Genomic DNA, 27,753 nt, shown 5'->3' on the forward strand with positions numbered 1-27,753 from the left:
TACAAAACTCTTCCGTTTCCAGGAAGACGAGGTAGACATACTTTTTCCTATTCCTCCCACCAACTCAACTAAAAAACCCTGGCTATTATATATAAAATAAACATAAGACTCTGAAAGGTAGAGAGAAGGCGGTACACCAGTTAGGAACCTGAGAACCCAAGGACAGTGGCAAGTTTCCCAGGTTTTCTTTTTGCCTCCTATATACAAGAACTGAAGCTGACAAAGCTGGCAATTCAGAAATAGCAATGAGTGCAAACAAGAAAAGCCCCAACAAAACTGATCTATCTAACCAAAGGACCAAGAAAGGTACAGCCTACCAAAACAAAAAACTTTTAAATGATAATCAATCTTATCCAGAGGAACCCCACAGAAAACCCTTTGGACCAACTCTCACTCACTCACACCAGCAAAGCCTGAGTGGGAAGCCTCATAGGCTATAATGAGGCACCCAAACATCCCAACACCACGGTGCAGTTAGAAAGGCCAAGCAGGTATCCAGGACTTTCATTCCCAACAGCAGGTAATAAGGTCCCCAACCTGAGTCAGTGGAGAGCATGTGGAGAGCCTGAACTACACCCTTTCCTCTCCCTGTGGTGTCTGAGGAGATCTAATGGAGAAGAGGAATTTCACCATTCCCCAGCAATAACAAGGCTACAATCACCACCTTAGTGACAGTGGGACAAAAGGAGCTGGAACTCTAATCCCCATCCAGCAGTGACAAGGAACCCCCTCAGGTGTCAACAGGTACAAAATAGAAAATCTGGACTTCTACTTGCACCTGGAAGTAATGACAGAGAGCCCTTTGCCTTTCCTTGCCAGATCAGTATCAAAGAAAGCAAATTATTTGAACATAATTTATAACATGTTCATAATTTTTATAATATGATCAATAATAAGGCAGTCTCTTTGGAAAGACCCACTTAACTAATATCCCAGGTGACCCATTAATTAAAGGGGAAAAAAATGTATACAGGGACCCAGTCAAAATCAGATACACTGAAGATACTTGGGCAAGTAACATAAGAGTTTTGGCTTAAAAAGGATTTGGAAGTGGGTGGGAATGCATAGTATCGATGTATGCTTCCTGGGTCTAAAGAATCTCTGCTATGTGCTAATTTTCACATTACACACATGGTACTTCTAAGCTCTGCAAGCTTTATAATATGATTTATAATTTATAACATGATCAATAATATTTCCATTTCATGTCTAATTAATGACTGCATGCTAAACTGAAAGTTTCACTGGCTTTAAACAAAGCACAACACATTAAAACTCAAGTGCAAAACATTTCCTTTAAGAAAATAAAGTATCCCAGAATTTTTTCACAAGAGAACAGTGACTCACTCTTAGACTACAATGAGCTGGAAAGTTATTACCTCATCATCTTGGACAATGTATTGCTGCCTTGTTTAAAAAACAAGAAGGAAAAAATTTTAAAAGCTTGCAGAGCTTAGAAGTACCATGTGTGTAATGTGAAAATTAGCACATAGCAGAGATTCTTTAGACCCAGGAAGCATACATCGATACTATGCATACCCACCCACTTCCAAATCCTTTTTAAGCCAAAACTCTTATGTTACTTGCCCAAGTATCTTCAGTGTATCTGATTTTAACTGGGTCCCTGTATACATTTTTTTCCCCTTTAATTAATGGGTCACCTGGGATATTAGTTAAGTGGGTCTTTCCAAAGAGACTGCCTTATTATTGAAGTAATGACAGTTCTGTCAAATAAAGGAAACTGTGTTCATAGATAGTGGAGATTTATCAGCACAGTTGAGATGTCTAAAGGTAACTAATAGTTCTTCAAGGTGCACCCCTCTCAGCCAGACCTAGTTAAAACCAATAAAACTTAACTGTCTTTTCTGATTCAAGTTTGCCTGCATAAATACCTGATCTGAAAATCTAAGAGCAGTACTTTTAAAGCCTTCATGATTAAGTAATGCAAAGTTATCAGCCAATAAACAGCCTTCATAATTAAGTAATGCAAGCAAAAGCACAGAATTAGTAGTCAAAACTACATGAACCAAGTTGATAATGATAGAAACCACCCATGATATCAACATTTGAATAATGACAAGCCTTGCTTACTTTATGATCCTCCTTTATGATCTAATCGGACACATGAAGTCTTAAATTTTATTTCAGAATTCAACTATTCTTGAACATCTTTTCATACATGAAAAGCTATATTCATCATATAACTCTGCATATAGTTATACATTTCATCATATAACTGCAGCAAAACAATAAATAACTCCATCACCAAAAAGGTAAATGGTTCAAATCTCAACTACTACAAAGTCACTCATACACTGCTGATAAATTTCTTTTGGACCTGTGATGTATCACAAGGCAACCCATTATACTGACCTTTCTTGCCCACTAAAATGTTTTATCATTTACGCCCAAGAATGATACATGGTCATGAACTGTCACAAAATAAAGTCCTATAGAACTCATCAGAACTGTGGGAAATTAAGAACTTTTACACAATGGAATGATTTCATTCTTGACATACTGATGTACTACCTCATTACCACCACTACTATTACTAACACCACCACTAACACCTGAAATGTATAGTACAGTTCAACTCCTTGCTACTTAAGTATGCTCTACAGACCAGCAGGATCAGCACTGCCTGGAAGCTTAGAAATGCAAAATTTCACATCCCACCCTAAACCTTCTATATCCAAATCTGCCTTATAACAAGATCCTGTGATTTGTATGCATACCAGAATCTGAGAAGCCCTAATCTAAAGCTTCAGTTCAAGGGCCACACAGGGCAAGAGGGGCAGAAATCACAGCCCAGGGCCTCTCCCATGGTCAAGTCTTATAAGGAGACACCCCATTATACTCTCAACGTACAGGTGAAACCGATGTAACCCAGGCCCCAACTTTCCCACAACTCCAGAGTACTATACAGAAGTCTGTCTTGGTGTTGAGCAAAGCAAAACAACAACAAAATCCTGAAAAACTATGGCCACGGACAACCCTTGTATGGACTGGCATCTAGGTTCTCACAACCTGAGTCAGCCAAGGATCCTCAATTCTGAACTTGGTAAAACTTAATAATGCCCCAGAATACTTGGCAGAAACAAACACCAAGGCTGACTTCTCAGTAGCAACAATGTATATCAGAAGATAATAGAATGGTAAACTCAATAAACTGAAAAGAAATAAAAGCAAACAGAATTCTATACCCAGAAAAAGTAGCTCTCAAGGAGGAGAGCAAAATATGCACATGCATATGTATGCATAAAAGCTTTTTCTGGGGACAGGGTCTTTGATGTTGATTAGATTCTCAAAAGGCTCTATACCCAAATAAAAACCAGTTACAAATGTCTTGAAGGTCATACACCCTAACTACCTTCTCAGTATCTCTAGACCACCACCCACCTGGGCTATGACATAATATGGACAGTCATAGGAAACTCACTATCTTACAAGGAATTCCATTTCATTTTAACTTCTACTTGATGGTTCTAGTTCTGCCAAAGCAACAAAATACAAGTCTAATCCCTCTTCCATTTCCAGGACCTTGAAATATTTGAAAATAGTAGTCCTCACCTATTTCTTAAATCATACCTCAAATCATTTTATTTCTATTCCCATCACCAGCCAGACTCTTTTCTTCTGGATAGGCTCTAGATTATCCATGTCTCAGAAAACGTGGCTCTTAGAACTGAACACAATACTTAAGTTAAGGAGTATTATGTTCCCCTCTAAGGGCCATTATACTTTTAATCCTAAACATCTGTAATTTTTAAGCTTCAGACTGCCTGTATGATACCATCTCACCATTACAGTCTCAAGGTTAACTGAGAAGCATTAAGAAGAATTTTTTTAAAATATTTAAATGATAAGTAAACAGATCCACCAACTGAAAATTATTGAAAGGGTCTTAGTCCTTGATTCTTAGCCACATCAACAATGCACCCCAAACTCCTTAAGGTATTCATTTAAATGCATTTAGTCATTCGTATCTCCACATAATCTGTATAGTAGTGACAGTCTCTATCATGACACTTATTAAAATAGCAGGGTGTATCTTCTATTTTACAACTTTTTAAAAATCATCTGCCACACTTACTGTCCTATGCACCTAGAAGGCAAATAAACATTTGTTGTTTAAATTAAACATCACAGAAGTAGAGGTTGAAGTTCAGTACAAACTTGATATGTGAGCTCAGAAAAGACAGAATTATTCCAGGCCTCAAAGTAGTTCCATGAGTCCATGAGTAGCCATTTTACCAGAAATTGCTTGGGTGAGTTAGCAAAAAAAAAAAAAAAAAAAAAAAAAAACAACCCACCTGAGCTCTAAAAAACATAATCCTCAAGAAGAAAGAATTTCTACACATATGTATGGTTTGATAAAACTTAGCAGTATTGAAATTTCCACTGAAAAGACCAAAGAACGACCAATACTACACACACAAAGTTTACTCTTTGATTTGGATCACCAGGCAATATCTTATTAGCATTTTAAAGGGTACCTATCCCAGTTGCATAGCTCTTAATTCTCACAACAACCCTGTATGGTAGGTATATCAGCAGTCTCATTTTATAGATAAGCAAACATTCACTGATTTGCCACAGACTTCACAGATATTATGTGGTGGAGTTGAGACCTGAACCCTAGTCTACTGATACCCAATCCAGTGCTGTTACTGACACACTGCAGTTGTCTGCCACCGCTAACTGCAAAGTTTGTTCATTTTGGCAAGTCTACCTAAGACTCTCAGACCAACATCATTGATGAAAGGCACTCCTGTCCCTGACTGCTGAACTAAACTGGCTTGTTTGCCTATGAGGACTCTCAGCAAGCCTCAGCTATACTGAGCATATTAAATTGTTCTTCAGAATATCCTTCAAATATTTCCTTTGACCCTATTACTAATGTTATCTCATTTCAGCTTGCTAAGGAACAGATGCCTGGATAACCTGCTGACATTCACTCAATATACATCCATCCCTAGAGAAACCATGCTACAATGGTCACTGATTGAGTACTAAGCAACTGGCTACACCAAAAACCTCATTCTTAGTGACACAATCTTACCTTTTATTATTAGGTCTGTGACTAAGTGACACGGGTGATATTGTTTAAGAAAATGAGGTGTGAACAAAACAGTGAGATTATTCCCTTTTTTTTAACCAATTAAATTAGCCAAAAAATTTTTAAGTTTGAGTCTCACTGCTCTAGTGAGAAGGTACAACATTCCAGAAAACAATTTTGCAAAAATGTCAAAAGCTTTAAATTTACGTATCTTCTGAGCCACTAATTAAATATATTTTAAATATATTTTTAAGAATCTATCAAATGTAGAGAAACTGGAACCCTCATAGATTGCTGGTAGGAATGCAAAATGGTGCAGCTGCTTTGGAAAACAGTCTGGCAATTCCTCAAAAGGATAAACATAGTTACCACATGACCCAACAATTCTACTTCTACATATATAACCAAAGAAATGAAATCATGCCCAAACAACATACACATTCATTATACCCAAAAGGTGAAAACAACCCAAATGCCCACAACTCATGATGCATAAACAACATGTGGTATATCCATACAATGGAATATTATTCAGCCATAAAAAGAATGGAGTACTGATACATGTTAAACATAGATGAACCCTGAAAACATTATGCTAAGTGAAAGAAGACAGACACAAAAGGACACATATTGTAGGGTTTTAATTAAATGAAATGTCCAGAATTGGCAAATTTATAGAGACAGAAAGAAGTTTAGTGGTTGCCAGAAGCTGGAAGGAAGGAAGAAAAGACAGTAACTGTTGATGGGTACAGGGTTTCTTTTGGGATAATGAAAATGTTTCTTTTCCAAATTTCACACTTCTCTCAACAAACAAGTACTTCTTTTACAGTAAAAAATTACTTAGAAAAAGACACATGTGGTCTTAAGAAACATGCAGGATTTATATTCTCATATTCATTATCACTTTGTACAGACCTTCAGTAGGTCTAGAGTTTGCTACTGTGCAGATCAGCATCCTCTGGGGAAGGAATCCAGGATGAACTGGATGGCTACAAATGGATTTATTCCCCTTAATCTGGGTACCACACATTGCTAAATAAGAGGGTTCAGCAATGTTCTTCATATCTACATTGCCAATAAAAGTCTTGAACCCAGTCATCTTCAGACCCAAAATACAAACTGATATCAATACTGTGTAGCAGTTGCACATCTCATTACTCATGTGCTTAAATGAGCATTCTTTATGAACTCCTAGACATTTAATGATTTTATTAAAGTGGAAATTAAAAACAAGGAAGACAGAGGCGGGGCAAGATGGCAGACTGGTGAGCTGTAAGTTTTAGTTACTCCTCCAGGAGTGTAGGTAAAAAGTCAGGAACTGCGTGGACTGGACACCACAGAGCAATCTGTCTTTGGGCATACTTCATACAACACTCATGAAAATGTCGAACTGCTGAGATCAGCGAAATCTGTAAGTTTTTGCGGCCAGGGGACCCGCGCCCCTCCCTGCCAGGCTCAGTCCCGTGGGAGGAGGGGCTGCCAGCTCCGGGAAGGAGAAGGGAGAACTGCAGTGGTAGCCCTTCTCGGAAACTCATTCTATTGATCCATACTCCAACCATAGATAGACTGAGACCAGACACCAGAGAATCTGAGAGCTGCCAGCCCAGCAGAGAGGAGACAGGCATAGAAAAAAAAAAATAACACGAAAAACTCCAAAATAAAAGCAGAGGATTTTTGGAGTTCTGGTGAACAAAGAAAGGGGAAGGGCGGAGCTCAGGCCTTGAGGCGCATATGCAAATCCCGAAGAAAAGCTGATCTCTCTGCCCTGTGGACCTTTCCTTAATGGCCCTGGTTGCTTTGTCTCTTAGCATTTCAATAACCCATTAGATGTCTGAGGAGGGCCCGTTTTGTTTTGTTTTTTTTTAATCCTTTTTTCTTTTTCTAAAACAATTACTCTAAGAAGCCCAATACAGAAAGCTTCAAAGAATTGTAATTTGGGCAGGTCAAGTCAAGAGCAGAACTAAGAGAGCTCTGAGACAAAAGGCAATAATCCAGTGGCTGAGAAAATTCACTAAACACCACAACTTCCCAAGAAAAGGGGGGTGTCCGCTCACAGCCATCATCCTGGTGGACAGGAAACACTCCTGCCCATCGCCAGCCCCATAGCCCAGAGCTGCCCCAGACAACCCAGTGTGACGGAAGTGCTTCAAATAACAGGCACACACCACAAAACTGGGCGTGGACATTAGCCTTCCCTGCAACCTCAGCTGATTGTCCCAGAGCTGGGAAGGTGGAGCAGTGTGAATTAACAAAGCCCCATTCAGCCATTATTTGAGCAGACTGGGAGCCTCCCTACACAGCCCAGCAGCCCAGAACTGCCCTGGGGGGACGGCACTCACCTGTGACTTAGCACAGTCATCCCTCAACAGAGGACCCGGGGTGCACAGCCTGGAAGAGGGGCCCACTTGCAAGTCTCAGGAGCCATACGCCAATACCAAAGACTTGTGGGTCAGTGGCAGAGACAAACTGTGGCAGGACTGAACTGAAGGATTAGACTATTGCAGCAGCTTTAAAACTCTAGGATCATCAGGGAGATTTGATTGTTAGGGCCACCCCCCCTCCCCAACTGCCCAGAAACACGCCCCACATACAGGGCAGGCAACACCAACTACACACGCAAGCTTGGTACACCAATTGGGCCCCACAAGACTCACTCCCCCACTCACCAAAAAGGCTAAGCAGGGGAGAACTGGCTTGTGGAGGACAGGTGGCTCGTGGACGCCACCTGCTGGTTAGTTAGAGAAAGTGTACTCCACGAAGCTGTAGATCTGATAAATTAGAGATAAGGACTTCAATAGGTCTACAAACCCTAAAAGAACCCTATCAAGTTCAGCAAATGCCACGAGGCCAAAAACAACAGAAAATTATAAAGCATATGAAAAAACCAGACGATATGGATAACCCAAGCCCAAGCACCCAAATCAAAAGACCAGAAGAGACACAGCACCTAGAGCAGCTACTCAAAGAACTAAAGATGAACAATAAGACCATAGTACGGGATATGAAGGAAATCAAGAAGACTCTAGAAGAGCATAAAGAAGACATTGCAAGACTAAATAAAAAAATGGATGATCTTATGGAAATTAAAGAAACTGTTGACCAAATTAAAAAGATTCTGGACACTCATAGTACAAGACTTGAGGAAGCTGAACAACGAATCAGTGACCTGGAAGATGACAGAATGGAAAATGAAAGCATAAAAGAAAGAATAGGGAAAAAAAATTGAAAAAATCGAAATGGACCTCAGGGATATGATAGATAATATGAAATGTCCAAATATAAGACTCATTGGTGTCCCAGAAGGGGAAGAAAAGGGTAAAGGTCTAGGAAGAGTATTCAAAGAAATTGTTGGGGAAAACTTCCCAAATCTTCAAAACAACATAAATACACAAATCATAAATGCTCAGCGAACTCCAAATAGAATAAATCCAAATAAACCCACTCCGAGACATATACTGATCACACTGTCAAACACAGAAGAGAAGGAGCAAGTTCTGAAAGCAGCAAGAGAAAAGCAATTCACCACATACAAAGGAAACAGCATAAGACTAAGTAGTGACTACTCAGCAGCCACCATGGAGGCAAGAAGGCAGTGGCATGATATATTTAAAATTCTGAGTGAGAAAAATTTCCAGCCAAGAATACTTTATCCAGCAAAGCTCTCCTTCAAATTTGAGGGAGAGCTTAAATTTTTCACAGACAAACAAATGCTGAGAGAATTTGCTAACAAGAGACCTGCCCTACTGGAGATACTCAAGGGAGCCCTACAGACAGAGAAACAAAGACAGGACAGAGAGACTTGGAGAAAGGTTCAGTACTAAAGAGATTCGGTATGGGTACAATAAAGGATATTAATAGAGAGAGGGAAAAATATGGCAAACATAAACCAAAGGATAAGATGGCCGATTCAAGAAATGCCTTCACGGTTTTAACGTTGAATGTAAATGGACTAAACTCCCCAATTAAAAGATATAGATTCGCAGAATGGATCAGAAAAAATGAACCATCAATATGTTGCATACAAGAGACTCATCTTAGACACAGGGACACAAAGCAACTGAAAGTGAAAGGATGGAAAAAAATATTTCATGCAAGCTACAGCCAAAAGAAAGCAGGTGTAGCAATATTAATCTCAGATAAAATAGACTTCAAATGCAGGGATGTTTTGAGAGACAAAGAAGGCCACTACATACTAATAAAAGGGGCAATCCAGAAAGAAGAAATAACAATCGTAAATGTCTATGCACCCAATCAAGGTGCCACAAAATACATGAGAGAAACACTGGCAAAACTAAAGGAAGCAATTGATGTTTCCACAATAATTGTGGGAGACTTCAACACATCACTCTCTCCTATAGATAGATCAACCAGACAGAAGACCAATAAGGAAATTGAAAACCTAAACAATCTGATAAATGAATTAGATTTAACAGACATATACACGACATTACATCCCAAATCACCAGGATACACATACTTTTCTAGTGCTCATGGAACTTTCTCCAGAATAGATCATATGCTGGGACATAAAACAAGCCTCAATAAATTTAAAAAGATTGAAATTATTCAAAGCACATTCTCTGACCACAATGGAATACAATTAGAAGTCAATAACCATCAGAGACTTAGAAAATTCACAAATACCTGGAGGTTAAACAACACACTCCTAAACAATCAGTGGGTTAAAGAAGAAATAGCAAGAGAAATTGCTAACTATATAGAGACGAATGAAAATGAGAACACAACATACCAAAACCTATGGGATGCAGCAAAAGCAGTGCTAAGGGGGAAATTTATGGCACTAAACGCATATATTAAAAAGGAAGAAAGAGCCAAAATCAAAGAACTAATGGATCAACTGAAGAAGCTAGAAAATGAACAGCAAACCAATCCTAAACCAAGTAGAAGAAAAGAAATAACAAGGATTAAAGCAGAAATAAATGACATAGAGAACAAAAAAACAATACAGAGGATAAATATCACCAAAAGTTGGTTCTTTGAGAAGATCAACAAGATTGACAAGCCCCTAGCTAGACTGACAAAATCAAAAAGAGAGAAGACCCATATAAACAAAATAATGAATGAAAAAGGTGACATAACTGCAGATCCTGAAGAAATTAAAAAAATTATAAGAGGATATTATGAACAACTGTATGGCAACAAACTGGATAATGTAGAAGAAATGGACAATTTCCTGGAAACATATGAACAACCTAGACTGACCAGAGAAGAAATAGAAGACCTCAACCAACCCATCACAAGCAAAGAGATCCAATCAGTCATCAAAAATCTTCCCACAAATAAATGCCCAGGGCCAGATGGCTTCACAGGGGAATTCTACCAAGCTTTCCAGAAAGAACTGACACCAATCTTACTCAAACTCTTTCAAAACATTGAAGAAAATGGAACACTACCTAACACATTTTATGAAGCTAACATCAATCTAATACCAAAACCAGGCAAAGATGCTACAAAAAAGGAAAACTACCGGCCAATCTCCCTAATGAATATAGATGCAAAAATCCTCAACAAAATACTTGCAAATCGAATCCAAAGACACATTAAAAAAATCATACACCATGACCAAGTGGGGTTCATTCCAGGCATGCAAGGATGGTTCAACATAAGAAAAACAATCAATGTATTACAACACATTAAAAACTCGAAAGGGAAAAATCAATTGATCATCTCAATAGATGCTGAAAAAGCATTTGACAAAATCCAACATCCCTTTTTGATAAAAACACTTCAAAAGGTAGGAATTGAAGGAAACTTCCTCAACATGATAAAGAGCATATATGAAAAACCCACAGCCAGCATAGTACTCAATGGTGAGAGACTGAAAGCCTTCCCTCTAAGATCAGGAACAAGACAAGGATGCCCGCTGTCACCACTGTTATTCAACATTGTGCTGGAAGTGCTAGCCAGGGCAATCCGGCAAGACAAAGAAATAAAAGGCATCCAAATTGGAAAAGAAGAAGTAAAACTGTCATTGTTTGCAGATGATATGATCTTATATCTAGAAAACCCTGAGAAATCAACGATACACCTACTAGAGCTAATAAACAAATTTAGCAAAGTAGCGGGATACAAGATTAATGCACATAATCAGTAATGTTTCTATATGCTAGAAATGAACAAACTGAAGAGACACTCAAGAAAAAGATACCATTTTCAATAGCAACTAAAAAAATCAAGTACCTAGGAATAAACTTAACCAAAGATGTAAAAGACCTATACAAAGAAAACTACATAACTCTACTAAAAGAAATAGAAGGGGAACTTAAAAGATGGAAAAATATTCCATGTTCATGATAGGAAGGCTAAATGTCATTAAGATGTCAATTCTACCCAAACTCATCTACAGATTCAATGCAATCCCAATCAAAATTCCAACAACCTACTTTGCAGACTTGGAAAAGCTAGCTATCAAATTTATTTGGAAAGGGAAGATGCCTCGAATTGCTAAAGACACTCTAAAAAAGAAAAACGAAGTGGGAGGACTTACACTCCGACTTTGAAGCTTATTATAAAGCCACAGTTGCCAAAACAGCATGGTACTGGCACAAAGATAGACATATAGATCAATGGAACCGAATTGAGAATTCAGAGATAGACCCTCAGATCTATGGCCGACTGATCTTTGATAAGGCCCCCAAAGTCACTGAACTGAGCCATAATGGTCTTTTCAACAAATGGGGCTGGGAGAGTTGGATATCCATATCCAAAAGAATGAAAGAGGACCCCTACCTCACCCCCTACACAAAAATTAACTCAAAATGGACCAAAGATCTCAATATAAAAGAAAGTACCATAAAACTCCTAGAAGATAATGTAGGAAAACATCTTCAAGACCTTGTATTAGGCGGCCACTTCCTAGACTTTACACCCAAAGCACAAGCAACAAAAGAGAAAATAGATAAATGGGAACTCCTCAAGCTTCGAAGTTTCTGCACCTCAAAGGAATTTCTCAAAAAGGTAAAGAGGCAGCCAACTCAATGGGAAAAAATTTTTGGAAACCATGTATCTGACAAAAGACTGATATCTTGCATATACAAAGAAATCCTACAACTCAATGACAATAGTACAGACAGCCCAATTATAAAATGGGCAAAAGATATGAAAAGACAGTTCTCTGAAGAGGAAATACAAATGGCCAAGAAACACATGAAAAAATGTTCAGCTTCACTGGCTATTAGAGAGATGCAAATTAAGACCACAATGAGATACCATCTAACACCGATTAGAGTGGCTGCCATTAAACAAACAGGAAACTACAAATGCTGGAGAGGATGTGGAGAAATTGGAACTCTTATTCATTGTTGGTGGGACTGTATAATGGTTCAGCCACTCTGGAATGTCAGTCTGGCAGTTCCTTAGAAAACTAGATATAGAGCTACCATTCGATCCAGCGATTGCACTTCTCGGTATATACCCGGAAGATCGGAAAGCAGTGACACGAACAGATATCTGCACGCCAATGTTCATAGCAGCATTATTCACAATTGCCAAGAGATGGAAACAACCCAAATGTCCTTCAACAGATGAGTGGATAAATAAAATGTGGTATATACACACGATGGAATACTACGCGGCAGTAAGAAGGAACGATCTGGTGAAACATATGACAACATGGATGAACCTTGAAGACATAATGCTGAGCGAAATAAGCCAGGCACAAAAAGAGAAATATTATATGCTACCACTAATGTGAACTTTGAAAAATGTAAAACAAATGGTTTATAATGTAGAATGTAGGGGAACTAGCAGTAGAGAGCAATTAAGGAAGGGGGAACAATAATCCAAGAAGAACAGATAAGCTATTTAACGTTCTGGGGATGCCCAGAAATGACTATGGTCTGTTAATTTCTGATGGATGTAGTAGGAACAAGTTCACTGAAATGTTGCTATATTATGTAACTTTCTGGGGGTAAAGTAGGAACATGTTGGAAGTTAAGCAGTTATCTTAGGTTAGTTGTCTTTTTCTTACTCCCTTGCTATGGTCTCTTTGAAATGTTCTTTTATTGTATGTTTGTTTTCTTTTTAACTTTTTTTTTCATACAGTTGATTTGAAAAAAGAAGGGAAAGTTAAAAAAAAGAAAAAAGACAAACAAGGAAAAAAAAAAAAAAAAAGATGTAGTGCCCCCTTGAGGAGCCTGTGGAGAATGCAGGGGTATTTGCCTACCCCACCTCCATGGTTGCTAACATGACCACAGACATAGGGGACTGGTGGTTTGATGGGTTGAGCCCTCTACCATAAGTTTTACCCTTGGGAAGACGGTTGCTGCAAAGGAGAGGCTAGGCCTCCCTGTATTTGTGCCTAAGAGTCTCCTCCTGAATGCCTCTTTGTTGCTCAGATGTGGCCCTCTCTCTCTGGCTAAGCCAACTTGAAAGGTGAAATCACTGCCCTCCCCCCTACGTGGGATCAGACACCCAGGGAAGTGAATCTCCCTGGCAACGTGGAATATGACTCCCGGGGAGGAATGTAGACCCGGCATCGTGGGATGGAGAACATCTTCTTGACCAAAAGGGGGATGTGAAAGGAAATGAAATAAGCTTCAGTGGCAGAGAGATTCCAAAACGAGCCGAGAGATCACTCTGGTGGGCACTCTTACGCACACTTTAGACAACCTTTTTTAGGTTCTAAAGAATTGGGGTAGCTGGTGGTGGATACCTGAAACTATTAAACTACAACCCAGAACCCATGAATCTCGAAGACAGTTGTATAAAAATGTAGCTTATGAGGGGTGACAGTGGGATTGGGAATGCCATAAGGACCAAACTCCACTTTGTCTAGTTTATGGATGGATGTGTAGAAAAGTAGGGGAAGCAAACAAACAGACAAAGGTACCTAGTGTTCTTTTTTACTTCAATTGCTCTTTTTCACTCTAATTATTATTCTTGTTATTTTTGTGTGTGTGCTAATGAAGGTGTCAGGGATTGATTTAGGTGATGAATGTACAACTATGTAATGGTACTGTAAACAATCGAAAGTACAATTTGTTTTGTATGACTGCGTGGTATGTGAATATATCTCAATAAAATGATGATTTAAAAAAAAAAAAAAAAAAGAAGGGAAAGTTAAAAAAAAAAAAGAAAGAAAAGAAAAACAAGGAAAAAAAAAAAAGATGTAGTGCCCCCTTGAGGAGCCTGTGGAGAATGCAGGGGTATTTGCCTACCCCACCTCCATGGTTGCTAACATGACCACAGACATAGGGGACTGGTGGTTTGATGGGTTGAGCCCTCTACCATAAGTTTTACCCTTGGGAAGACAGTTGCTGCAAAGGAGAGGCTAGGCCTCCCTATATTTGTGCCTAAGAGTCTCCTCCTGAATGCCTCTTTGTTGCTCAGATGTGGCCCTGTCTCTCTGGCTAAGCCAACTTGAAAGGTGAAATCACTGCCCTCCCCCCTACGTGGGATCAGACACCCAGGGGAGTGAATCTCCCTGGCAACGTGGAATATGACTCCCGGGGAGGAATGTAGACCCGGCATCGTGGGACGGAGAACATCTTCTTGACCAAAAGGGGGATGTGAAAGGAAATGAAATAAGCTTCAGTGGCAGAGAGATTCCAAAAGGAGCCGAGAGATCACTCTGGTGGGCACTCTTACACACACTTTAGACAACCCTTTTTAGGTTCTAAAGAATTGGGGTAGCTGGTAGTGGATACCTGAAACTATCAAACTACAACCCAGAACCCATGAATCTCGAAGACAGTTGTATAAAAATGTAGCTTATGAGGGGTGACAATGGGATTGGGAAAGCCATAAGGACCAAACTCCACTTTGTCTAGTTTATGGATGGATGTGTAGAAAAGTAGGGGAAGGAAACAAACAGACAAAGGTACCCAGTGTTCTTTTTTACTTCAATTGCTCTTTTTCACTCTAATTATTATTCTTGTTATTTTTGTGTGTGTGCTAATGAAGGTGTCAGGGATTGATTTAGGTGATGAATGTACAACTATGTAATGGTACTGTAAACAATCGAAAGTACAATTTGTTTTGTATGACTGTGTGGTATGTGAATATATCTCAATAAAATGATGATTAGGAAAAAAAAAAAAAAAAACAAGGAAGACAATCTTCAAAAAAAATCATATCTCTACATCTAACTACCAGTTCACAAGAAGTATATGGGGCACTGAGAAACATGTTAAATATCACAGAGATGCAAGCCACAAAATCCAACATATGAAAACCTCTACAGGACAAAGGACCCAGTTTTTGCCTTATATAAACTACAAGGGAAAAAAACGAAGATAGAAGATTCTATTAAAAGAAGCTTAAAAAGACATATCAACCAAATGAGAACCTTGTTTGGATCCTATGTGAGTAGACCAGTCGCAACAAACAAACAAACAAACAAACAAGAGAGAGACAGATAATCAGGGAAATTTGAACACTAACCAGTATTTTTGTCAAATTTTGAGGTTCTCTAGTGATACTGTGATTACATTTAAAAGGTAAGTTCTATCTTTTAAAGATACATCCTAAAATATTTACAGATGAACTGATGTCTCAGATTTGTTTAAAAAAAAATCCAATAAAGGGGTTAGGGAGGTAGGAGGGGAATAAATCAAAACTGGCCATGAATTGATAATTAGTGAAAATAAGTGTTAGGTACCTGGAATTTATTTCATTATTGTAAGCTCTCAATTTCTGTACAATACATATCAAATTTTCCATAATAAAACGTTTCTTGAAAAAAAAATAAAATGGAGGACACAAAAATAACTATTATGAAATCAACTCACAATGACCGTAGGAAGTCTGGAAAATATGGATTTCATATAATGACCTGAAAGGTTTCCTTATGAGCAGGCAAAGTTATATATGGATACTACCAAATTACATATTTAAGCATAATTAAATAGGATAGATTGATAATACAAGTCCATCTCATAGCCTATATTTCTTTACTGGTGCTGAGAAATAGATTAGAGAAGGCACTATTATCCTTGATTTGCTCAACCACATAATTATGCAGCCTGGTGCTATTTCCAGAAGTTCCTAATTTGGCCTGGCCACCATACCTGCCTTGATTGCTTATAGCATTGAATTTCTTATAATCAACATAGAAATTTTCAGAGACCATCCCTACACACAGTTTACACTTACTTTTCAACACCAACTTTGGAATACCCAAATGATTAGAAAGAATCCATTCTTTAAGAAATCAATTTAAGATTATCTGCTTATAAGTAAATTATCTTCTCTTCTTCGACGAATAGGATGCTTCTTAAAAGCATTCCTTCAAGTCTGGTAATGAAAGGCAGGCAGAACAACAACAAAAGAACAGGTCAGATCCTGCCCTTTGAAAGCAAATGTTTTGTTACCCCCATGTCACTGTGATTTACTGACTAATAAAGAAAAGAAAAGAAGTGGGTTTACATTTCTCAAGAAAAAAATTTGAGCACAAACTTAACCACCAAACCTAGCCAATCATATTACCGTAAGTCCTCATAGGCTCATGAAAGAACTATCTTGTGAACGAGAACAAAGCACATTTCCCTAGAGAAATAAATAAAATCAAAATAAGGTTCGTATTCTAACACACAGAAGTTTATGATCCACATTATTCTGAGTCCCAGAAATAAAGGATAATTAGAGATAAGAGTGATAGAGGGGCAAGAATAGAAGAGAGAAGAATTACCTTTCCTAGACTCAGGAAACATAATAGGTTTTAAAGATGGTCTTACAATACTCCCCAATTCTCTTCTGTGCCATTTTCCATGCCATTAGTGATATCATGCTATCCTGAATCTCACTACAATAGCACTTTTTACCCCAGGATTAACTGAAAATACATTTATTTGACAACAGGGAAAGAGAAATGAAGTACAATACACACTCCCTGACTTCAGAGGGTCTCAGTTCTGTGGAAAGGCATATACAAACCAATAACTGAAAAGTACATATCTTAAGGAATTCCCCCCCCCAAAAAAAAAAAAAAAAAACTATTAGAGCTAATAAAGAAGTTCAACAATGTTCTAGTTTGCTAATGCTGCCAGAATGCAAAACACCAGAGATGGACTGGCTTTTATAAAAGGGGGTTTATTTGGTTACACAGTTACAGTCTTAAGGCCATAAACTGTCCAAGGTAACACATCAACAAACAGGTACCTTCACTGGAGGATGGCCAATGGTGTCCGGAAAACCTCTGTTAGCTGGGAAGGCACATGGCTGGCATCTGCTCCAAGGTTCTGGTTTCAAAATGGCTTTCTCCTACAACGTTCCTCTCTAGGCATCTGCTTGCTCCTGGGCTGCATTTTCCAAAATGTCTCTGTAAGCTGAAGTTCCTCCAAAATGTCAGTCTCAGTTGCTCTGAGGTCCTTCTCTCTGTGAATTCCTTTATAGGACTCCAGTGATCCAATTAACACCTACCCTGAATGAGCGGGGTAACACACCTCCCGTGGAAATTATCCAATCAAACATTTCACTTACAGTTGACTGATTCACATCTCCATGGAAACACTCAATCGAAGAATTCTAATCTAATGAACACTAAATCCATATGCCCCCACAAGATTGCATCAAAGAACATGACGTTTTGGAGGACATAATACATCCAAACCAGCACAGAGGGTTTGGGGGATGACTACTTAATGGGTATGGGGTTTCTTTTTGGGACAATAAAAATGCCTTGGAATTATATAGTAGTGATGGATGCACAACATGTGAATATACTAAAATCCACTGAATTATACCCTTTAAAATAGTGATTTTAGTAGGCAAATTATATCTTAATTTTTTAAAAAAAGTGAATGTGAAATGATATACACCCAAAGGTAGAAATCAGTAGAAATAACAAAAAGGATAACTTAACCCAGCCTGGGGTAGGAAGTGATCAGGAAAGGCTTTCTAAAGGTGACATGTGAACTGATATTAATAAAAATGTCTCACCTCCAAGTTCTCCCTACAACCAGAAATCACTTACCTGCCACCCAAAGGAACACTCCTACAATATAAATTATTTCAATAAAAATATGTTCTACCTTTAAGAAAATGTTCTACATATTTAAAAACATGTTCTACCTTTTTATGAAAAAAGACTCCAGAGAAATCCAGTAGATTTCTATTTCTAAAAGAGTAAGTGTGTTAACCCAAGTGAATAACTGATAGAGGATGTCAAACTGTTTAACAGAAACAGAGCTCAGACAGGAGTCACTATAGTAAGTAACCTTTTTCTTAAGTCTCTGTCCTCCACCCTCACCTACCACTTACTGCCAATCTCCCTGATATTGTATCTGTTTTAGAATACACATATTCTCTAAAAGCTTTAAGTTTTTCCACAGCAGTCTCAACATGCCAGGGTGGAGGGAAAGTAATGGTACAGAAGCTACAACTATTTTACGTGTGCATTATTTATCAGGTTATTTTAAAAAGCATATAACCTAATTTCACTCAATAATAACCACCTTAGAAAGAACTAGTTATGCCTTCAGAGCTGTAAAAAGTAATCTACTCATAATTTGCTCATGAATTACAGCAGAAAATCAGAGCCAAGACCTCTTCTGGAAATACTTCTTCAATTAATAAAAGTTAGAAGCAAGGAGAAAATATTTACAAAAAGCAAAGCATGGAGTTCTGTTGCTAATTATATACTACCAGATTCTGATCTTGGGACTCTCAGTGTTTTCTTCAAACAATGAAATAAAAATATAGAAAGAACATATTGAAGTTATAGATATAGGAAGGAAAACAAAGATACAAGGTAACTGAATCAGGATTCAAAAAACCTCCTTTGGAAAAATGGACAGAAATTAACGAAGAAAATAGGATTGTAAAAAATATAACACATAGGTTCAGAAAACCAACCAACCAAGTAAAGGACAAACAACTGGCTTAACAGATCTAGGGAAAAAGAACTAGAGGTAAGCTCTTATTAGACAAGTATAAACTAACATAGAAAAGTGGATATTAAAACAAAACAAAATTAAAAACTAATTTATTCTAAAGCAAAACTTATGGAAACTAAGTGATAAGTTCCCCAAGGGCAGTTATGCTGAATTCTTTATCACTTCACTTCCAGGGCCTAACACAGTGTCTGAATCAGACCACATCTTGAGGTCTTTATTCAATTTTAGATGCCAAACTGTAGCATGTCCAGAGGATAATACCCAAGAAAATAAAAGGTTTAGAAAGCACATTTCCTGAAAGATGGTTAGGGGAAAAAAATAACTGTTTCACCTGGAAAAGAAAAGATTTAAGTGGGTCACTGAATGGCTGCAGAGATTGGAGCTACATTGAATAAATGTAGACAACAAAGTAGAACCACTCAAGAGAAACTTGAAGGGAGGCACCCAGATTTGAGGTCATTATCAGGAAAGTCTTTCTAAAATGACAAATTTGCCAACCTGGAAGGGGTAGCCACCCAGCTATGAAGTCTCTATCTTGGACAATACTTGAATTAGAGAGCTGGAGGGATCACTTACATTATGTGAAACTGGAACAAATTATCTCTAGGATTTCTTCCAATTCTATGATTCTACACATGGAAAGAAGTCCAGAAAAAGAAACTCTTCTCCTCTCAATATTGCCTAAGGTGAAAAACTAGCTAAAGCCAGGAACTTTAGAGCAATCCCATCAAAGGACAAAGGTTGACTTGTTATTCAAGATACGTAATAAGAAGAGACTGCTGTGACAATAGGTCACTCACTTCCTGTTTGGCCAGGGGCAAATGACTTCACTTCTCCACTTGAGCTGAAAAACAGTAACTTAAAATTCCAATAATACAGGAATATAACTCAAATCAGTTAACGGCTGCAAAAAAGTCTGAAAATCTACTTTATATGACAAAAAACTATTTTCCAACTTTAGACTAGGGTTGAACACATAATTCTACTGAAGATAATAAAAGCCAAGTTTTTCACTGTCAGAGAAAGAAGTTACAAATAAGGAAGGTATACTAGAATGAAACTTGTAGTGCTGGATTAGTCAGAAATATCAGTACGAATTCACATTTCTACTTATATACAGCTAGATAAAAAATCCAGTTATGTGTATAAACAGGAGTTAGTATACATACATATATTTCCTAGCTCTCTCCCTTGAGAGGGCCTAGAAGCAGTGACACCTTAGTAGCAATACACACACCCAGTTCCTAGATCTTGGTTTCTAAATATTTTTATCCAATAAAAGAAACCAAGGCTCCTTGGAGAAATGACTGCTTAATACAAGATGAGACTGGAATATCTTGTAGTGCAAGAAAGTAAGAAAGTCTTCAAAAAGGGAGGGGGGGAGGTTTGGAGAAAAGCATGTCAAAAGTACATAGAAGTCAACCTAAAAAGAATTCCCAATGGCCAAAGCTGGAACAACTAAATATCCATGAGTCCATACTGATAAGTAAACAATGACTGAATAAATAAATGGGGAAGAAGGTACAAATCTTCCTCACAAAAGAATTCCAAATAATAAACATAGAAGTAATGAGACAAATAGAAAATCACTATAAGAACACAATATTTTCTGCAGGCAAGGGTCACTAATAAATGGTAAAATAAGTTGATGAAATTTGAAGGAGAAACTAGATACTTGTATAGCCTCAAAGAATCTCCCTCAAAATATTTATTAATTATTCTAACAATATGTCCACAAATTCTTTGATACTCCTCCCTCCAGGATGTGGAGTTTAATTAATTCCCTTCCCCTTGAGACTTAATGACTCGTTTCTAGCTTCTAACAATAGAGTAAGGAGAGAGAAAAATAGCCACTTTACAGGGGAGAAACCACCTTAAGTTCTCTAAGTTCACATCAGTAATGAGTAAGGTTGATATAGTGCACCCCCTGGTATAATGTGCCAAGAAGAGCATACCACCTCTCTAGCATTCTTCCCAAAAACCCATAACCTCAAGCTAATCATGAGAAAACATCAGATAAACCAAAATTGAAGACCATTCTACAAATACCCAACTGCTACTCTTCAAAAGTGTTAAGAAGAAAAAGGCAAGGAGAGACCGAGAAACTGTCACAGATTGGAGAAAACTGAGGAGACGTGACAGCTAAATGCAATATAGTATCCTGAACTGGATCCTGGAACAGAAAAAGGACATGCTTGGGAAAGCTGGGGAATCAGAATAAAGTCTAATTTAATCAACTGTATTGTACTAATGTTGGTTTCTTAATTTTGATAAAGCTATCTGGTTATGTAAGATGTTAACATTAAGGGAAGCTAGATGAAGGGTATACGGAAAGTCTGGACTATCTTTACAACTCTTCTATCTAAAAAACAATCTCTCTCTCTGATGTAAGGAAAATGTTCAGAAATAGATTGTGGTGATGAATACATAACTATGTGATTGTACTGTGAACAGTTGATTGTATAGCATGGATGACTGTACGGCATGTGAATATATTTCAATAAAACTGAATTTAAAAAAAAAAAAGAAATAGAACTTGGCTGCCTATTGCAAAATCAAATCACTTTTAAAGTTCTGTAAAATCTGTAAAATCATGGGTTTTATATGACTGTTAACTTTTTCTTAATACTCATTAAAATGAACATAATACTCTTAACATTTAAAAAAAAATTGTACCTGGCACCACAAAAAAAAAAAAATCTAAAATTATTTTTTTAAAAAAACTGAATATTCCTTGTAAAAATTAGGAAGAAAGTAAGTAAGGAAAAATTGTAAATAAATAAATAAGATTTAAAAACCGGTAAATTAATAAGATGGGTTTTATGGTAAGATTAACTTTTTTAACCTACAAAAAAAAAATCACAAAGTAAATTAGGTTGACTTTCAAACTTCAAATTTTAATGACATTCAGAATAGTTCACATTAGGTCCACCTTGAGAGATCTGCCTACAGAGCTCTAAGATCATAGATGAGTATGATCTTTCACATATATCAGTTTCCTGTATCCCCTCTTTTTGACCCTAATTGTCCCCAACACACTCACCCCTATCAATAAGTCCCCAGCCATTTAGAAGGACAAAGTGAAATTAGTGATCATCACTTGGTTTCCTTTTCAAATTGACCAAATCAAATGAACCAACAAGATGTCTTCTGTTGATTCAAAATGTTCCTCTCAGATCTTCTTGCTTCTTAAAGAAAAATAAAACCTACACATCAACTACTGATTCTCAGAGGGAGGGAGGGAAAAGAAGAGAAGAGAAGAGAAGAGAGAAAAGGAAGGGAGGGAGAGAGGGAGGGAAGGAAGGAAGGAAGGAGGAGAGAAAGGTACTAAAAAAACTGAAGTCAACAGCAAAAGTTTACAGAGCCAAAGGATGGATCCCCAAATCTAGAAACAAGATCACTGACAAAAGTTTGTTACCTAGACATATGAAATCCAGCTGCCTCCCTCACCGTGAGCAAACACTGTATTTTAATATGCAGTGTAAACTTATTTGTAAATATGGAAATTTTAACACATAAAAATATACTGAGATGACAAATACATGAAGAGACAACTTAAGAAACCAAACAACACATCTTAGTGAATGTAATCAACACCACCAAATTTGAAAGTGGATAATATGGGAAATTTAAGTTAACAGGAAAAAAAAAAAAAAACTATAGAACTGTACAACACAAAAAATGAATGGGCTACAGTGACTGGTATAATAATTATGTTAGTTCGTCAACTGTAACAAAGGAACCACACTAATGCAAAGTGTTAATAACAGGGAAAACAGGTGATAGTGGTGTTGTGGTGGGGTATGGAACGATGTCATTTCTGCATGACTTTTTTGCAAACCTAAAACTGTAAAAAAAATTTTAATAAAATAGTAAATAAAAAATGAGAGAGAGTGGGAAAATGTGTTAAGACACTCTCCAGAAGGATCCAACATTAGCATGTGTGTTCTTACAATAGGGAAAGAAGGCAACTCATTAGGCTTCCATACGTTGAAGAAAACATCCCCTAAGACCATCTGGTATCCTTTACTCCAATTCTATAATCAACTGCCTTATTAATTGGGCTCCCCAGAAACAAGGGAAGTGTCCTGGCCAGTGGATAATGAAATACAATTGAGTACATGGCATTTAATATTTTCAAAGTAAGTATACTCATACCTAGTTTATCAGTCTCTAGTGAGTTTATCTGCATGAATAAATTCATCCTGTGTCAGTTAAAAATTTCAAGTTTCTAAACTACTTTGTTGGGGTCAGAGAGATCTTGGTTTGGATGCCAGTTTTGCCATGTAAGTATCTGTGTGACCTCTTATTTCTCTTGGTCTCAATTTCCTCAACTGTAAGCACCTATAACTAGTGCCTGGGACATGGTAAGCGCTCAAAAAGTGATAGTTCTACCATTTTTAAACTAAATTTGAAAGAAAGTTACAATTGAGGTTAAAAAAAAATTCATTAAAAACGAGGCCGTATGGACCATCAAACCACATCAATTTAAAAGACACCCCCTGAAAGATGTACCATTCTAAACAGTTGAGAAACTAAAGTTTAAAAGTAACAAGTAAAGTACCCACTGCATTGTTCAGGAGTCTCTTGCTTAGCAACTCGAATGTTGTCTACCAAATACCCAGCCTGTAATAGTTAGAGGATGACAACTGTTCACTCTAAATCCATGTGCTCAGCTTGGATTCAGGACTGACATATAAAAATAGCTGCTGCTGCTGCTGCTCTTTGAATCACTTTGAGCTGATGACTGGGCAGTGTTACCCTATAGGCTTAGAGAGCAGCTGTATTCCCTCACCACACCCATTTCTCTGTCGGCCCAGCCAAGCTGACGGCTCCGCCCCCTCCCCCAATCTCTGCAACATACTATTCTCCCTCTTCCTGGGCTGAGTGAGCACATTACAAGCACAAATATCCCCTGATGCAATGCCACAACCATCCCTGGGAAAGAGCAGAGGCAGTTGCCAAAAGCGCAGCAGCAGGGAAATGGGCGGGAGACACACACACACACACACACACACACACACAACACTGCAACGCTATGCAGCCAGAGAGTGAGAGAATCGAAAAGCTCTGAAGAGCAACACTGTAAAGTGGACCACGGGAAGGAAAGCAGAAGAGGGGGTTTTCAGTCCTGAGGAGGGTCTAGGTCCAACAACACAATCTGGAGAGTTGTCACTGCCTCCTCCCAAAAGGAGCAAATGCACTTATTTATGTTCCTGGATAGAAGCAAAGCCTCCAAACACCTTCCCCCACCCTGCCCTAGAGGTAAAACTGGGAACCCCTCCCTTCACTAAAATGGAGTTTAGCAGAGAACCTGTCCCATGTGCTAAATCGCAATCGCTGGTCTGAGTAACGTTTTCAACTGCCCCTCCTAGTTCGGGCCCCTGCCTCCCCCCTCCCAACTCCCCACCTCGGTTAACGCGACCCCATCGCACTCCCGTGGCCAGACACAAGTTTAGTTCCCAAACAGTCCCAGACAGACGCACACAGGGAGTGGCCCGCCTCCAGCCGGGTTCTCCAGACCACCCTTCAGCCCCACCCATAAATCCTGACTGGACACCCTCTCTAAGGCTCGCCTCAGCCCCACCCCAACTAAGCCCCCTAAGCTTCAGAAAACGACCCTTGATCCTCCTACATCCCCAAGCCCCACCGGGTCCCCACACTCCCCGCTGCACCCGACCCTTGCCCCCTCGAGTCCGGGGCACGCCGCCCAGCCCCACAGCCCAAGGCTGCCGAAGTTGGACCTCTCGGCCCGCACGCCCGCCCCACCCACGGATCGCGCCTCGAAGACTCGGAGGGTCACGTCGCAGGCCCCCGGGGCGACCCCCATCACGCGGCCGCCCCGGCGTCCCGCAGGCCGACAGCCACCGCCCTTCCCCGCCTCGAACGGGCCCTTCGAGATCCTAGGCGACCGTGGAGCGAGGCTCAGGCCGCCCCCGACGCGATGAGGAGAACGCCTCTCCTATCTGGTCCCGCTTGCGGATGCACCTACCCGCCGCTGCCGAGCCGGAGCAGAAGCCCAAGGGAGCCGAGAGAGGGCCGCGAGGAGATATGAGGAGCCGGGCGCCAGCAAGCAAGCCCAAGGGGCGGGGCGAAGGGAGCTGGCCGCTTCCTCGTCTCCCTCTTTGAGGGCCAGCGCGTGGGAGGGTCGGCGCCGCCGCCTACCGAGCGGGCGCAGCGGATCCGGCCAATAAACGCGGCGAGGAGGCGGGTGGAGGACTGTGGTGGACCAATGGGCGCTGGCCTCGCCACCTCGACCTAGCTGTGGAAGCGGCCCGAGTGGCGCGCAGTTTGCGGCGAGGTGCGCGTGGGGGCTTTGCACCCTTGCCTCCGGCCAGCTGGGGTCGAAGCGGGCGGCTGGCCAGTAGGCTCCCTCCGCGGACTGTGAAGATCGCCGCTTCAGTTTAGTACTTGGGTGCTGGAGAGCGGAGGGTGCAAGAGTTAGGCCGCGCGACCGGGCCCAGATTTCTCCGGCCCACCGGGCCTGCGGCCTCTATGATGTAACCCGGGTGGGGCGCGGGGCGGGGCCGGGAGTGCGGGCTAGCTGGTCGCTGGAAGGAACACGACAGGGGGACCAGAGGACGCTGCTGGGGAACCTTTCTAGCATCGCGCTGCCACAAGCCGCGAGTTGTGGAAACGAGTTGGTCCAAGTTGAAATGTGGTCCAAGAGTAGAATTCACACTTAGTACCAAAGGAAAAAAAAAAAAGAATAAAAAATATCTAAAAATAAAAAATATTTGTTGATTACATGTTGAAATACTATTTTGGACATATTTTGTTTAAAAAAAAAGTTCTCATGCCCATTTTACAGATGAGAAAACAAAAATAGAGGCTTAGTAATTTACGTAAAGTCAGCAAACCAGGCAGCCAAGGCGCTGGAGCCCCATATGCAACCTCTCCAGCATGCGGGTTACCAGCAAGAATGATGGGCTTAGCTGGAAGTCCTGGATTTGAGGTCCGGCCCTGCTACTTTGTAGCTGTGTAACCTTGGGGAAATTAAACTTCAGTTGCCTTGTCTATAATAATGGGATGATACAGTCACCATCCTCTCTCATAGTCTAGGATGTCCTAGAGGTAGCATAGCAAGGTAGTTAAACATGGACTTGACCCAAACTCCCTGTGTGCTACTTACAAATTATATGAGCTTGTGAAAGATATTTAATCTCTCTACCTCAGAATCTTCAGCTGTAAAGTGGTTATAATGGGGTTGTGATGTGAATAGAATGTGTTAATTTATTGAAAGTGCTTAGATCAGCACTTAGCATTTAGCAAGCACTTACAGAGTATTATTAATATAATCACTATAAAGAAGTGCTAAGAGCCTATACAAATGAAGGGATTAAGAGTAAAAGGACAATTTGGAGCCCTGGAATGAACTTTAAGACAATCCCAAAGAACTGAAGTGACCGCTTCAGGTTATGCATTAGTTATGTACTGAGGCAGGTGTCCTAGTCCCAAACCAGCAGCTTTCCCCAGTTTTGACACAGACACTGCAAAGTAAGGGAACTATCATTGCAAGCCTGAATTCATTCACCCAGCAGCCATTGATTGAATACGTGTACATCAGGAAAGGCCAGATACTGAGTTGTGCACTCGTCCAAAGAGGAATAAGATAGGTTTCCTATCCAGGTGAAAATCACATTACTTCACACCAAAGCCCACAGTTTTTGTCTAAGCAACAACTTGTTCTTATAGGAGAACACAGAGGCAAGAGCAGTTACCTAGACCCTTCTTCTTGCTGTCTGGAGTAGCCAGCCTCAAGGCCTGCCCCAGGCTTCATGGATAGAATAGGCTTTGAGCTTCTTAGAGAGCAGATGACTAGGAAAACTCAAAAATGTTAGAATCCTCCATTTCCTCTTTAAATCAATGGAGTCACCATATTATATGTTTCCCAAGCTAGAAATCCAATAGTCCTTCTCAATTACTTCCTTCCTTCTCACCTCAGGCCGACATATGCTCCATCTGCCTCAGAAATATTTTCATCAACACTCATGTTGTCCCAATTCAGGCCCTTTTCTCCTTCCCATGCACTCACAGCTACTTCCAGTCCTCCCCACTTCAGTTCAAGCTTCAGAACCTTATTCACCCACTCCCTAATTCATACACACCCTCCGGTACCCTTTTTATGCCCCATCCATTACAGCAATCACCACGTTATGTGGTAATTATTTCTGTAAACATGGATCTACTGTAATAGACTGTGTCTTGAGTTCCAGGTTGATTCAGTTCCCTACCTCCAGTGGGGAGAATATTCCTGCAAGTTACTGGATTCCCAGGATAAAAAGCTAGAGCCCCAGTATCTTGGAGTCAGAAGGGACTTAGCAATCATCCAGTCCCCTAATGTAAGGATGTATTTTTTAGGCTGAACAATAAGACAGTTTAGGATTATCCAATATATTTCTTATCGGTGAAAAGCATGCTTTGTATTTATTCATCCAATTTTTTATCAAAATGTTGACCAGGACACAAACATGGGCAGGGCCCAGTGGCTTATCATTGGAGACTTTCCACCTATTTTAACCTAAACCCCTTCAGTGGCTTTCCATTGCACCACAATCCAGGAAATGGCCTTCAAGACTCTGCACAATGATGCTGACTCTGTGTTTCACCTCATCATCTACCTTATTTCTCACTATGCCCAATGTTTCTTGAGCTGTCCCCTCTCAGGGCCCTCCTCATGCTGTTTCCTCTGCCTATCCTAATTGGTAGATGATTTTCTACATAGAAAATTCGGGAAGATCTACAAACCACTAGAACTAAGGAGAGAGTTCAGCAAGGTTCCTGGATATGAAGTTAACATACAAAAAGGAATAGCATTCCTATGCCCCAATAATC

The 27,753-nt window shown here is 39.6% G+C and overlaps 1 protein-coding gene across 1 annotated transcript in view; it reads right to left on the minus strand.

Annotated features, from left to right (window-relative positions):
* LOC119544462 overlaps positions 1–25,276 on the minus strand; it is a 264,085-nt gene extending 238,809 nt beyond the window's left edge. Inside the window, 1 exon segment of the mRNA XM_037849967.1 lies at positions 24,911–25,276. The gene's annotated coding sequence lies outside the window, so the exon portion shown is untranslated.
* Positions 25,277–27,753: the final 2,477 nt, after the last annotated feature.

The sequence above is a fragment of the Choloepus didactylus genome, chromosome 1 (assembly GCF_015220235.1).
Source record: "Choloepus didactylus isolate mChoDid1 chromosome 1, mChoDid1.pri, whole genome shotgun sequence".
Lineage (NCBI taxonomy): Eukaryota > Metazoa > Chordata > Mammalia > Pilosa > Megalonychidae > Choloepus > Choloepus didactylus.